This window comes from Lagopus leucura, unplaced genomic scaffold (assembly GCF_019238085.1).
Source record: "Lagopus leucura isolate 7727_CA_CO unplaced genomic scaffold, USGS_WTPT01 Super-Scaffold_739, whole genome shotgun sequence".
Lineage (NCBI taxonomy): Eukaryota > Metazoa > Chordata > Aves > Galliformes > Phasianidae > Lagopus > Lagopus leucura.
The window spans coordinates 7,946,381-7,959,023 of NW_024962255.1; the positions used below are offsets into that span (position 1 = coordinate 7,946,381).

Sequence of the window (12,643 nt, forward strand, 5' to 3'; positions counted from 1 at the left end):
TTTTTTTTTGTGTGTGTGTGTGTGTGTTAATGGGTTTGCACTCAGAACTATACAATTCCCATGTCAAATGCATACGCATTCACAACTGGCCTTCTTTTCAAAACTATTACATATTGTTTGCAGTCCTTTAGCAATGTGATTTTTTTTTTGTCTAATAAGGACAGAATTTAAGAGTTTGAGATAAGGTGCTTCTACGTCACAATCTCAACATCTGTTCTCGGCCAATTGTGATATAAAGGAAATCAAATAGGTCAGCTGCATCCCTTTTCATAGTACCCACCCAATTCTGCCACAGTTCTCAGAGATGGAGATGTAACTTATGCAATTGTATATTCATTGTATGCATTACAGACATTTGCATTTATTTCTTTCCAGTTATTCACTGAATGCTAAACGCAGTGCAAGACGTTTATTCCTTTAGAAGCCTGTCATGCATGAGAATATACTGAGACATTCTACAAATGAGATATAGCAACAATTGTTTGCTGTGCGAATAGTATTTCTACACCGTTTTTCCCTAATGGAGAGAGATAAAATGCTTAATATGTGCATATATTTTGCGTAGTCCTTTTGCCGTGAAGCTTTGAGAAGAGTCTAGTTGTTTCCCAACAGCTCTTTGTTAGATACCTGAAGGTACTAAGTACATTCCCTCTTAGCCTTCTCTTCTTCTCCAGATAAACATAGCTCCTTCAGTCTCTCCCTGTACATCTGGCTTTTCAGGCCCCTAGCAACTTTACTTCAGCTGCAGCTTCACAAATGCCTGAGATGAAGGGAATAATCACTTCATTGACCTCCTTGCTACGCTCTTCCCAGCGCAGCCCAGAATGTGGCTAAGTCTGAATTTCTGGAAGAGCGCTCCGCTGACTCAGGTAGGTGTCAGTTCTGCTGTCAGAGTCCCATAAAACCTTGCAAAATTCTATTACTGCCTTTAATACTGCCTTGTTCTTCTGCACAGGCCGCATAGTTTGGTCTTTAAAAGGACTGGATTCATGTGAGTTGTCCCAGTTTGCAAAGTTAGGCCTATGAAGATAGAATTAAGCAAAATAACATTTCATGTTAATAAGGACAACAAGAGGAACAGCTGAATGCTTATATAATAGTCTCCCAAGGGAAGAAGTGGAAGAGTTACAGCTTGCTGAATTCACAACCCAGAGAAGACAAGGCAATATTAGGAATTTGTTGCATAGCTCAGTTTTGTATGAAATAGGGAACTATTTTTTTAAAGATAAAACATTTGCAACGGCTTGCCTTGGTTACATTGCCTGCTTCTAGATCCTCAGATTTACAACATCAATAGGAAAGATTTAATCAGCTGATGTACTGCTCCAAAGCAAAACTAAATGGGAAAAACTATTAGAAGGATTTATTCCACAAGCGAAGAAAATCAGAAATGTGTTACACTGAGGTATAATAAAACTTCGCCAACTACCCAGAGCCAGCTTTACCAACTATTTCCAGTTTTTAAGGGGTTTCCTGAAGTAGAGACTCATCTTTGAAATCAATGGTTTGCTCTCTGTAACAGTGCTGGAGCACAGAGCAGAAACGCTAAGTCACAGCCTGAACCAATGATGGAGCACCTTGTGGGAAGGAAAAGTCAACCCAGGGGAGCTAAAGTGCATGCAGTATGCCTGAGTGGCTGGCCAGAACCCTGGCTCCACCCCTTCCCAGACCTCATTTAAGGGTTGGCAGTGGAAGCAAGGGTATCTTGCTGGAGATCCTTACCTACCTGAGGCCTTCTAAAGGTAAGCAGATTCTCTATTTTTTTCCTGTGTGTATGGCTGCTGCCTTTGAATAAGTCCTTACTTGCTACAGCATAAGACCTTGCTGTTATTGCTGTGCTTTCCACCATGTTGCAGGAGCATTATAAAATATAATGCTTACTAGCAAAACAAATGCTAATGCATCAGTGGAATTTTGACTAAGACAAGAATTCTCAAATCTTAACAACTTTGTCTGTAAGAGCTGCCTTTGTTCACAAAGAGAAACATGTCAGAAACACGTCTTCAGTCCAGAAAAACTCCTGATTGCCACTTCATAGGAAAACATTCACATGGGTATGAAGGGCTAACCCCAGGAGAAAATCCTCATCTTGAAGAAATTATTTCATGTCTGTGCTATGTTATCCATTTATGTCACCTGTAAAGTTAATTTCTATATAATTGTTACAAATTTATTGTAACATTTCTGCCATCCAGTCAGATGTTAATGAAACAGCAAGAACTTCTTTGAGGAATGAAGTGAGAGTCATAGCAAACAGTCAGCTGGGGGAAATTTTCTGTGTAGCCTTCTGGCTGGACGTTGGTTTCAGTCCCTTCTCTCCACAGATCAGTCAAAATGCAGTTCTGAGTACTGAGTTTTAAACAGTGAGTGATATCTGGGAACTAAAATGCTCTCAATGGCAAATGCTGCCTTTGCTTCTCTCTCTTGATCTGGGCTATTGAGCTTTAAAAGCCAGACATAAATAGATCTTTTCTCACACTTTAAAGCACTATAAAAGTTCTGCCTGCCTTTAGGGGCATGTAAAAGTCACCTAATGTATTAAAAGCCTAGTAGCTGTATAAGGAGAAGGATACAAAATGCAGATCAAATTTTAAAAGCTGAAATATTGCTCAAAGACTACCACTTCTACAGGAACAATATATAAATAGAAAACTCTGCACCTACATGCAATTGCTGCTCCAAGTTCTTTTATATTGTAAAGAGATCGTGCAGACAAATCTTATCAACGATATCTAGTTACAGGAATGGGAAAGCGTAGGTTAGAGGTGGAGAGAAAGAGAATGGAAGTGTATTTTATCATCTTTTCACAATAGTCAAAGACTAGTATACGTCTCTGAATCACTGCTTACATGTAACTCCAGCATCCAAAGCCATATTCTGTTCTTTCTAGGCTGGAAAACAACTGGAGCTGGATTAAGTAGTAGAATCAAGGGCAGCTTAATTTCACCACCATTAATCTTTGAAACAGTCTTGTTAAATATGATTTACCCTTGCAACTCTGTGCTATAGGTAGCTATATTTATCTACAGAAAGCAAGGAGTAAAACTTTCCACTTGGCCCCCATGAGGTTCAATTTAGGTGCTATCTGTAGAATTAGTTGTAACATGCAGGTTCTAGAATTAAGACATCAGGTAGCTAAAACAAAACAGTGCTGAATGAAATGCCTATCTCTCTACTGTTTGTTTGTTGTTTTTGTTTTTTTTTTCCACTGGGCTGTTCAAAGAATGTATTGCTTTGGGTTAGTTTTTTTTAATTCAAAGATTACAGTAAAATTCTTCATTATTTTGACTAGTGTGATTCAGCACATGGATTTAATAATTTAAGATCCAAACTCTTTGTTACTTTTTTCTACATCTCCTGCTTCAGAAACACAGGTTATTTTTAAAGAGAAAACTTTGCCAGAAATGTAAAAACCTTTTGTCTCTTGCAGCTTATTTGAATCAGTTTATTAATTAATTATAATTACCTGATTTAGTTACACTAGGCACAGATTCCGACATAGAGACTGTATTTCCGCAAAACAAACTTAAATTCAGTGGACAAGCCTGGATTATTTCAACACAAGGTTTACACTGTCCAAACAGCACTCATCTGTTTCAGTGGTTTACTTCAATATGCCTAAACAAATCTCACTGCTGCAGTTCTTGCTTCCTAATGAGTCAAGGCCTTACATCACACGCAGAAAGTTCACTGGGGTTGCTCTGGGCTGACAATTTTTTTTCTCCCTTTGAAACATTTTATAGAAGTAAAAAAAAAAAAAAAAATTTAAAAATTGCATAGCTGAAGGATAACAGTAACTCCAGGATTTGCAGAGAAATGCACAGAAGACATCTACTTTTATATCTTGAGGAAAAAGGCTCGGAGGCAGTAAATGATGGTTTGCTTGCTTCACTGTGGGCTGTCTAAGGGGTCCTTCCCAAATTGTTTTCACCAGGAATCCTTATCAGAATTTTTTTCTTCTTTACTGACTAAAAGCCACCATCTGTGAAAGCACATCCTTCTTCTACACAGTTGAAATTTTTACAGAGTGTGTGGAATACACAACCTCCAGGAGCTGCCAAACAGTCATCCTCACACATTTGAAAAACAGGTTAAGGAAAAGAACAACTCAGAGGATTCAAGTTACTACATATCTGTGATTTTCAAAATATGAAGAAAAGGCCATCATTTTCCAACTATGCATATGCAAACAGATAACTACTGTATTTAAATATGCCAATATGCCAAGAATTTAATACTGCACAAGTAGAAACTGATTAGAATAGCCAGTTAGTTTTAAATTTAATCCAGCACGTGGGTAGCTCTAATGAAGTCAAAATTGGTTCACTGTCTTGAAATTCATTGTATGTTCATTTCTGAGGAGATATGTTGAGCAGACATCTTGAACTCTATTATAGATACACTTTTTAAATAAGGCAGCAAGGGCCTGTGGATTTTTATTTTTAAAGAACATCTCATACTATTTTCTGAGTTAGAACAAGTCCTTTTTCTGAGGAAGGGTGTAAGAGAAGAATTATGGAATTAGTAATCTTATGTGTGCCCATACCTGCCGGCTAAAGTGCTACAGCAGAGTGCAGTTCATAGTGTTTTAGAAGCTGCATGTGAATGCCTCCCCCAGCTTGTCTCCAAAATCTTTAGGCAGGAAAAAGTATGAATTAACTTTTGAACAGTATCTGTTACAGAAGATGACAATTTTAAATTGTAATGAAGGTGAAATGTTTATTACACTAATAACAAAATACTTATTCTTAGGGTGAGGTTTTTAGCTGAAATTCAAAACAACAGTAAAAAATATATTACTACTCTAAGACAAACGTTGCCAGTTCCTTCATTAAGGAATTACCAGTGGGAAGCTCTGTCACAAACACACAAGGAAAGAAGGATTAAAAGAATCAGATTCAAACCTGAGGAAATTCTAACAGAACCAGTTGCATGGCCCCAAGTAAAGCCTGTCCCACAATTTCCCTTAGAAGAGTGGAAATTATCTGTAGAAATATTCCTCCTCATCTAGCAACCAAGAATCCACAGAGAAGTTTAAATATGCATGCATAGTGAAAAACATGCATCTGAAAGAAAACCAGCTTTATGAAGCATTAAGCAGTAGCTGTGAATGATGAACTGAAACATGCACACAATCAAGAGACCATAATACACATCTGTCTCAGGTCTAAAAGATACTATTGCTCAGAACAATTCCTGCAACATTTGCCCATTCATAAGCCCAGTGATGAGATCATCACTGATAAAGCAGTGAAAACAAGTAACTAAAACCCAAGTACTGCTATCACGCTCACTATGTCTTTATCGCTGGTAACCCTCATCTTGAGAGTGCAAATGCCTTGCTTCTGAGGGTGGAAGACAAGGATACTTCCAGTTGGCAATTGGATGTTCTGGGGTAACAATGTTGTTTATATACATGTATCGCAACTCAGATCTCTTGTGCTGGGTACCTTGTTGTTCAGGTGCCCTGGACAAATGGATATTTCAGTACTGCAGCATTTGTTTCTTGGTTTCCCACCCAGAAACAACAGACAATTGTCTCCTGGTTCTGCATAGGCGCTATGAGAATCAGTCGTTCCTCTCTGTGAAAGCACAGAAATCAGAAATGTGCATAGCACAGGATTTCACAGTCCAATAAATACTGCTAGAGAATGTAAATTCAATTCTCAGGACTAAAAGCTACAAACACAGCAACACTGCCCCTTCCTTCTACACACCAGCCAAAACAGTGCAGCAGCTCCCTCATGTTCACATTCTCCAGTCATAAGCATTTGCTAGTTTGGGAAGAACTAGTTCAAGTAACTTTAGGATTTAAAATTACCTCATCTACACTTAGTTCTACTGCAGGTTACTGTTTCATACACACATACACCTTTCCGCTGGTTTTGCACAGTCCAGAGCATGGCTTTTATCAACCTGAATTGGCACCTAAATTACATTGCTGGAATCTGCATTCTTGTGTGCAGTAACACATACGTACCATTTTATTTTACTGATGGAAAAAGTAATCTCTGGGACAGCAGTAGCTTCTTTAACCATAGAGCTGGATTTACTACCAATGCTCTCCTAATTCCTCAAGAAGCCTGCAAACAAATAAGTTGTGACTGGATATTAAGGAGGAAATAATTCTGCACATACATGTCTTCCATAGATGTAGCTTTTTTCTGAATCACATATGAGATATATAAGCTAATTTCTGCACATATTTGCAAACTAAGTTCTCTTCAAGAACTGAGAAGTGCAACTTGCTCCACACTCATTCCCAGTATCAATACTGGAGTTCGTGGATGTGCATTTTGCACTAATGCACACATCCACGATGCTGAAATCTCTATTAAATAATTAATAGCGTCACAACTTGCATTCACGTAATATTACACGCTGGCTTTCAGGAACTACATTGCCTATGATTCTATTTTTGTTCACAAAATGTTTGTTATTGATGGTGTGCTGGAGGGGGCTCATCAAATTGCTAATGCAACTATTAAAGCTATCAAATTATCAATTTTGAGGGATCAATTCAAAGCACATTAAGATAAGCAGAAATCCAAAGTAAACAAGGACATGTCTCTTCCCTTCAATGACTCTCTTAACAGGTTTGGAATGCTGAACTCTATTCTTCCTGACAATATTAACCCCTTGTTTGGACGACCCCCACTGGCCCATACACTTAACTAGCTATTTTGGGGGCTCACTAAATGTTCTGTTTTGTCGTTTGGAATTGCAAGGGTGGATGGAGCGGGTGTGGGAGGGGAAGATGAGGAAGAGCACTGGGTTAGTATTTATTTTGAGAGGCTGGGGGAGAGACTGCTTCCTGATAATATGCTTATTTTTATTCACATTGTCAACTATGTTTTCCCATGAACAAATACTTAAACTTGAGAGGAAGCGTTCCAGAAACATATATCAGGATAAGTAAAGTGTTCACTTCCTTTCCCCTTATTATGAGAAAGCAATTTGGTTACATGAGAAAGTAAATAGATTCCCTAGGGATGCCTGGGAGGGGGGGGGAAGGAGTCATTCTTGCAGGAAATCCATTCTCAAAAGTAGTTGCAGCATGTCAATGTGTTAGATGATCTTTAGAAGCTTCATATGTGACTACAAGAAATGAGTATGTCAGAGATATGTTTCCTTCATTCAGGGAAAAATCACATTTGCATTTTGCAATCTTATTAAAATATTTTCCTTTCAATAAATTTTAGAAGCACAGTATGGTCCTATTTGCATTATTACAACATACATTTAATACATATGGCAAAATATAAATTAATTTCTTATTGTTTTTGAACATACAATAGTCATTTTAATTCACTGGCCTTTTTAGTCTGAATTTCATTGACTGCTGGCAAATTTGAGCAGGAAGTTGGACTACATCATTTCCTGAGGTTCCTTTACAACCTCAATTTTCCTGTGATCCTAACTAAATTCAGGGGATGTATTTGGTTGGTTTTGTTTGTTTGTTTGTTTTTTTAACTTATTCTTCCTTAACAAACAGCAGAGATCTAGCTCAGTACAGAAGAAGCTGGGTATGTGATTTGGAGAAAGCATTATTAATAATGTGCCTGTAATTCAGGCTACCAACAGCCCAACCTATATCCAGACTGCACAGGCCAGAAAGGAGGGATGCCTGATTGCATTAACTAAAAAAAGGAAATTGAAGTGAGAGAAACTTTTTCCTCATCCTAGGATTTCATTCATTTCCCCTGTCTGCAGTTGCTCTGCTTAAGTATTCATTCTTCAAAATTTGACTTAGCAGCTTCTATTGCTCTGATGCTTCATTCAAAAGCTGGCCGTTAGGCCAAACGCTACTATGTGTAGAAGCCACCCATTGACCAAGCGTGGAACAACACATATCCCTTATCCATTGGTTTTTATTTGGTGAAGTAGCCACATGAGGTTGAGTAATCCTGTAAGTGAAAGGATTAATCCTAGGACTCTCAGTTACTACTTCCAGTGCAAGGCTCTTGAAGTTATAGGTGCTGTAACTTGAAAACACATGGAAAAAAGCAGTTGGACAGAACAACAGTGGCAACAGCAACCCAAAGCAAAGGAAATCAGTTGTTCTTTCATTTCTCTTCAAGAATACTTACCTCACTGGAGAAAATAATATTCATATCCATTTTTAACTGCTTGATTAGGATCAGAATTCCATTAAAGATATTTCATGTCTTTTACCATGGCTTTCCTGAAGGGAAAAGTAGAGAGGGAAAAGACCATAAACCTTACAGTTTTCAACCTAAAGTTGTAAAAAAAGCCAAACCAAACCAAAACCCAAAGATAACATTTATCATATTTTATATTGTAGAGCAACACTGCTTACTGAACAAAACAGTCTTTCAAAGTTTCAAACATAGGTAAACTGAGTATCTGTACTTTTCACTCCAACGCACTGGAAAAATCATGGGTACAGATGAGATTATGAGCATACCTGGCAATTGATACACCTCTCTTAGATTTTTTTTTTTAAAAAAAGCTTGTTTTTGAATAGTTGTCTTCCAGATGTGGATATAAAAAGCACTCTGTGCATTACAACCAATCACTGCTGCATCAGGGATTTGTCAAGTTATTCATAGGCCAGCTAACAGACCAACCACCACCTTATTACCACCTTCCACAAGGCAAAAAGATTGTCTTAAAAGATGAAGTTGTAGTCTGATTTTTTTTTTTTTTTTTTTTTTTTTTAATCGCTTCCACCTTTAGTCCCAAAGGAAATTAATTAGAGAAGTGTTACTACGGGGGTAAATTATTGTGGTGAGGTTCTCAGCAGTGTTGAGGTTTTCCAAGAACCTAAGGTAGGAGCAACACTGATTTTACCCCAGTGCTGTCCTGAAAGCAAAGCTCAACGGGCTAATCAGCTTTAGAGGTTCCAAGCCAGCTTGAAAATGCAGATTCTTCAGCTGAAGAGGCCTGCTTAGATTTCCTAGGCACTTCCCTCCTTATGTGAATAATCAGAGCTGAATTTAGGGCTGAAATCAGCTTCCCACAGAAATTCCTACCTTCAGTAGATACTACCCTGCAAAGACAACAGTGGAAGCGAGCACAGAAAATAAGGTATCACCTGATTCCACTCTGCGAAACAGGCAATGCGCTTACACTAGAATCAAGGGCACAATCTTTATATCGTATCCTTCCAAATGGATACTACTTCTGCCACAGAAGGAGCATCTTTGCTAGTCAGCCTTAAGTATTTCAGTTGCCAAGACCGCATTACCCTTCCTTAGCTGCTGTTTCACGCAGCTATGATTGTTAAGAATCTTCTCAGCATGTTATCTACTGTCTTCACCCTGACTTCCACGAGGGCAGGCCCAAACAGCCTCCACATATCAACCTTAGCAATCACAGCCTTACCCCACAAACCCCAAACAACGAACAAAGTAGAGACATTAGCACACATGGGAGTCTTGAACTGTTTAAACACCTACTCATGTGATACTGAGACATTCATAACTTTTGTTTCCTCGTTACTGATGCCAGATTCAAAGTTATTTCCATCTTTTTTTCACAGTTCTCTCTCTCAAAAAAAAAGATTTGATACACCTGATCATAAACTCACAACTCTCTCTCTTTCCATTTCACTGAGATATCAAGTGTTTCAACCAGTATTTCTCTGCTTTGCCCTCACTAAAATCCAGATACTGACTCCATTGACAGATTAAGATCTTCCTCACTTTCAGGCAGATGTGCAAAGTGTTTCCACTAGCTCCATTCATAGTTTTTCTCCAGAAGTCATTAATTATTTACACCGCTGTCCTGTTAAAGGCCACAGTGAGACTCTTCAGCTTGCTGGGAGATTTTTTAATTGTGTATAAACAGGCAGAATGTAGTTAAACCTGATTTTCATCATTACTATGGAAAAAGCTTGAAAGTTCCAGTTCACTTAAAAAAAGGAAGAAAAGATTCTGGTCTCTCTCTTCTCACCCCTCAATCTTACTTCTACTTTCTGGTTTTAAAGATAGTTGAGAACATAAAAGAAAGGTACTCTTAATTAGCACTGTGCTGCCTAGTTACAATCTAACTTAGCAAAGATCTTTGCTACAGTGGTAGTGGGGGCAGATCATCTCAGAAATAGAGCAGCTAAATGACACATGTAACTTCCTTATCTGAGTCTTAAGGAGCTCACAGCTGAAGAGATCTGGCTTGAAGCATCTCTTATCCTGCACTTCTGTACTACAGAGCATCTATTCTGACCACAGCAGCACAGTTCCTTCCTTCCCTGATGTGCTCCTCAGTCAGGCAGGAAACAGGCTGTCACCTGGACTGACAGCACAGGTCTTGCAGGAGCACTGTTGCTGTCTGCAGGACATGCAGTACAGACATAAACTGAGGGAAAATAAAGCCAGCTGGAACAAACAGTAATTCAGTGAGGGATGTACTTTCATAGCCTAATTCTCTAAGGTGGTGAATTTTTGTTGAGCTGTCAAGAAGCAGAGGAGGCTGTTGCAGAGGGCTGGCAGGCAATACAGCCACAGCACAAGCCAGGCCCAGCAGGAACACAAATGAGACCACGTAGAATGCTGGGCTCCCTGGATGGATCATCAGGGCCAGTGCCTCCTCTGTGCAGGAGTCATTTCCCTAATGACATAGGAAAAAACTTATGGAGAGTTCAGTCAAATTTACTCCTTAAACGCTCCCTGTTGCACCTTTGGATTGTTCAGTAGCCTATGCTGATACAACCTTTTTTCTTCTCCAGTTTTTATTTTTAAAAAGATTACTAACAAACACTACTGCAGAACTTTATCCTCTCAAACTACATAAAAGCTTATTTTTTCCAGCCTGTCACTTCTACCTATTTACTTCATGTTTCCATAACGCCAAATTTTTTCAGTACATCTGCCTGAAAGCTGTTCAGCTTCAAGGCATTATGTGGAAAAAAAATAAATGCTCATAAACATGATGTTTCTACTTTAATATACTTCAAACTTTTGCCTGTAAGATTGCCAGTACGGAGAAAGTTCACATAAAACTAAGAGCAGAAGCTCAGTTTGCTGTTACAATTTCTGCTGTGACACACCTCACTTATTGTACATTACATGGTTGAACAGACATTAGAAATCTTACTTCCCATTGATACCTAACTCAACATTTCCGCTGAATACATGTTCAAGCCTTTAATGCTCCAGAACCCCGGTATAATGTGAATGTTTCACCTTTCCTTTCACCACCAGTTTTTACAAATATGCCCTTACTCGAGGTCTCCTCTGAGATGAAGATTTAGATAATGTGTGATCTAAATACTTTATTTGGCAGTCAGGTTCTAAAAGAAAATGGGGTACCACCAATGCCGCTAACACACACCACGAGCAGTGTACACAGTGACATGGTCAAATAAGCACTCAACAAAAGCACGCATGCTGAAGCTCTTAATTTCCTACACTCCCCACTTGGAGAAAGTGTTGCCCTTTTCTCATTCCTCTTTCGAGAGCTGCGGGATTGCTGGGTGAAGTGCAGCCCACACTGCTCCCCCAGCAGCCCCCTCCTGCCGCTCCTGCAGGGCCGGACCTGCACAACTCTTACTGCGGTTCTGCTCCCCCACACGTGTTTGCACTCCGCAACCATTTCAAGTGTTGTTTGTGTAACGCACAGACCCATTAATAATTTAAGATTCAACAGGAACCCAGGGGCAGGAACATTCCATTTTTGCTCAGGCGATAGATGCTACTTCACTGGTACGTCAACTCCATTTATCTCTGTGCATGCTACGTTAATTCACTAAATGACTTTTCAAACAAAGTCCATTCACAAAGTGCCCGGAGAATCTGCTTGAGAAGAAACTTCAGTTTTTGCAGTAAACGCGCCAGATCGATATTCAGAAAGAAAAACACGCACAGATTTTAACTTTGGCCACCGAGTTTTCAAAACGAGGGAGGCAGCCAGAGGAAAGCCCTCCTCGCGAACAAATGAAAGTCATATCAGAGGTACCACGAAACGCCTCTGCGCGGTACTGACAGCCCGCTCGCCCGGCAAAAGAACATAAAAAATACCTGTAGCGGCAATTAGCAGCCCCGCACCGGGACCGCCGGCACGCTGGAGGAGCGCTGCGCGGGAAGGGCGCAGGACGGCGGCGCTGCCGGGCAGGTGCCGCTCCCCCCGCGCCGGGCAGCCTGGCAGCCCCTCGCCCGCCTCAGCCGCTCCTTCCCCCGCGGCGGCTCCCGCCTCGTTCCCGCCTCGTTCCCGGCGCGGCGCAGTATCCGCCCGACCTCCCCCGAACCCGCCGGGCACACGACAGGAGCCGTACGGCTCCCGAGCGTGGCACGTCCCTCCTCCTCCGCCCCGCGGGACAGCGGCCGAGCCCGCGCGTCTCACCTGAGCGGGAAGCGCGAGGGGAACTGACAGCCACCGCCCCCCGCAGCGCTCGGTGCGGCGCGGCACGGCACGGCACGGCACGGCACGGCACGGCCCGCCCTGCCCGGCCCGGCGCCGCGGGCGGCCCAACCAAGCAACCAACCAGCCTCCTGGGGCGGGCTGCGCCGCGCCGTCATGTGAGCGGGCTCGAGCGCGCTCGAGCACGCGGTGCCGTTACGGCCGTTACAGCCGTTGCGGCGCGCGGCGCTCTGTGGCGTTTCGCGCCTCGCGGGGCACAGCGCAGCCCTGAGCGGTCTTTTCATCCCCCACGTCGAGGCAGCGCCTCGCCTCCTTCCTGCCT

At 41.1% G+C, this 12,643-nt stretch overlaps 1 protein-coding gene across 8 annotated transcripts in view; it reads right to left on the reverse strand.

Moving 5' to 3' along the window:
• RHOBTB1 (Rho related BTB domain containing 1) overlaps positions 1-12,383 on the reverse strand; it is a 53,971-nt gene extending 41,588 nt beyond the window's left edge. For 5 of the 8 annotated variants that reach the window (XR_006177434.1, XM_042863318.1, XM_042863316.1 and 2 more), the window contains exons 1-2: positions 12,304-12,383; positions 8,091-8,185 (exon numbers count right to left, since the gene is read on the reverse strand). The gene's annotated coding sequence lies outside the window, so the exon portion shown is untranslated. Of the gene's footprint in view, positions 1-5,980; positions 6,084-8,090; positions 8,186-12,303 lie in introns of all 8 variants that reach the window. The other 3 variants (XM_042863319.1, XM_042863315.1, XM_042863313.1) reach the window with 1 other exon arrangement.
• Positions 12,384-12,643: the final 260 nt, after the last annotated feature.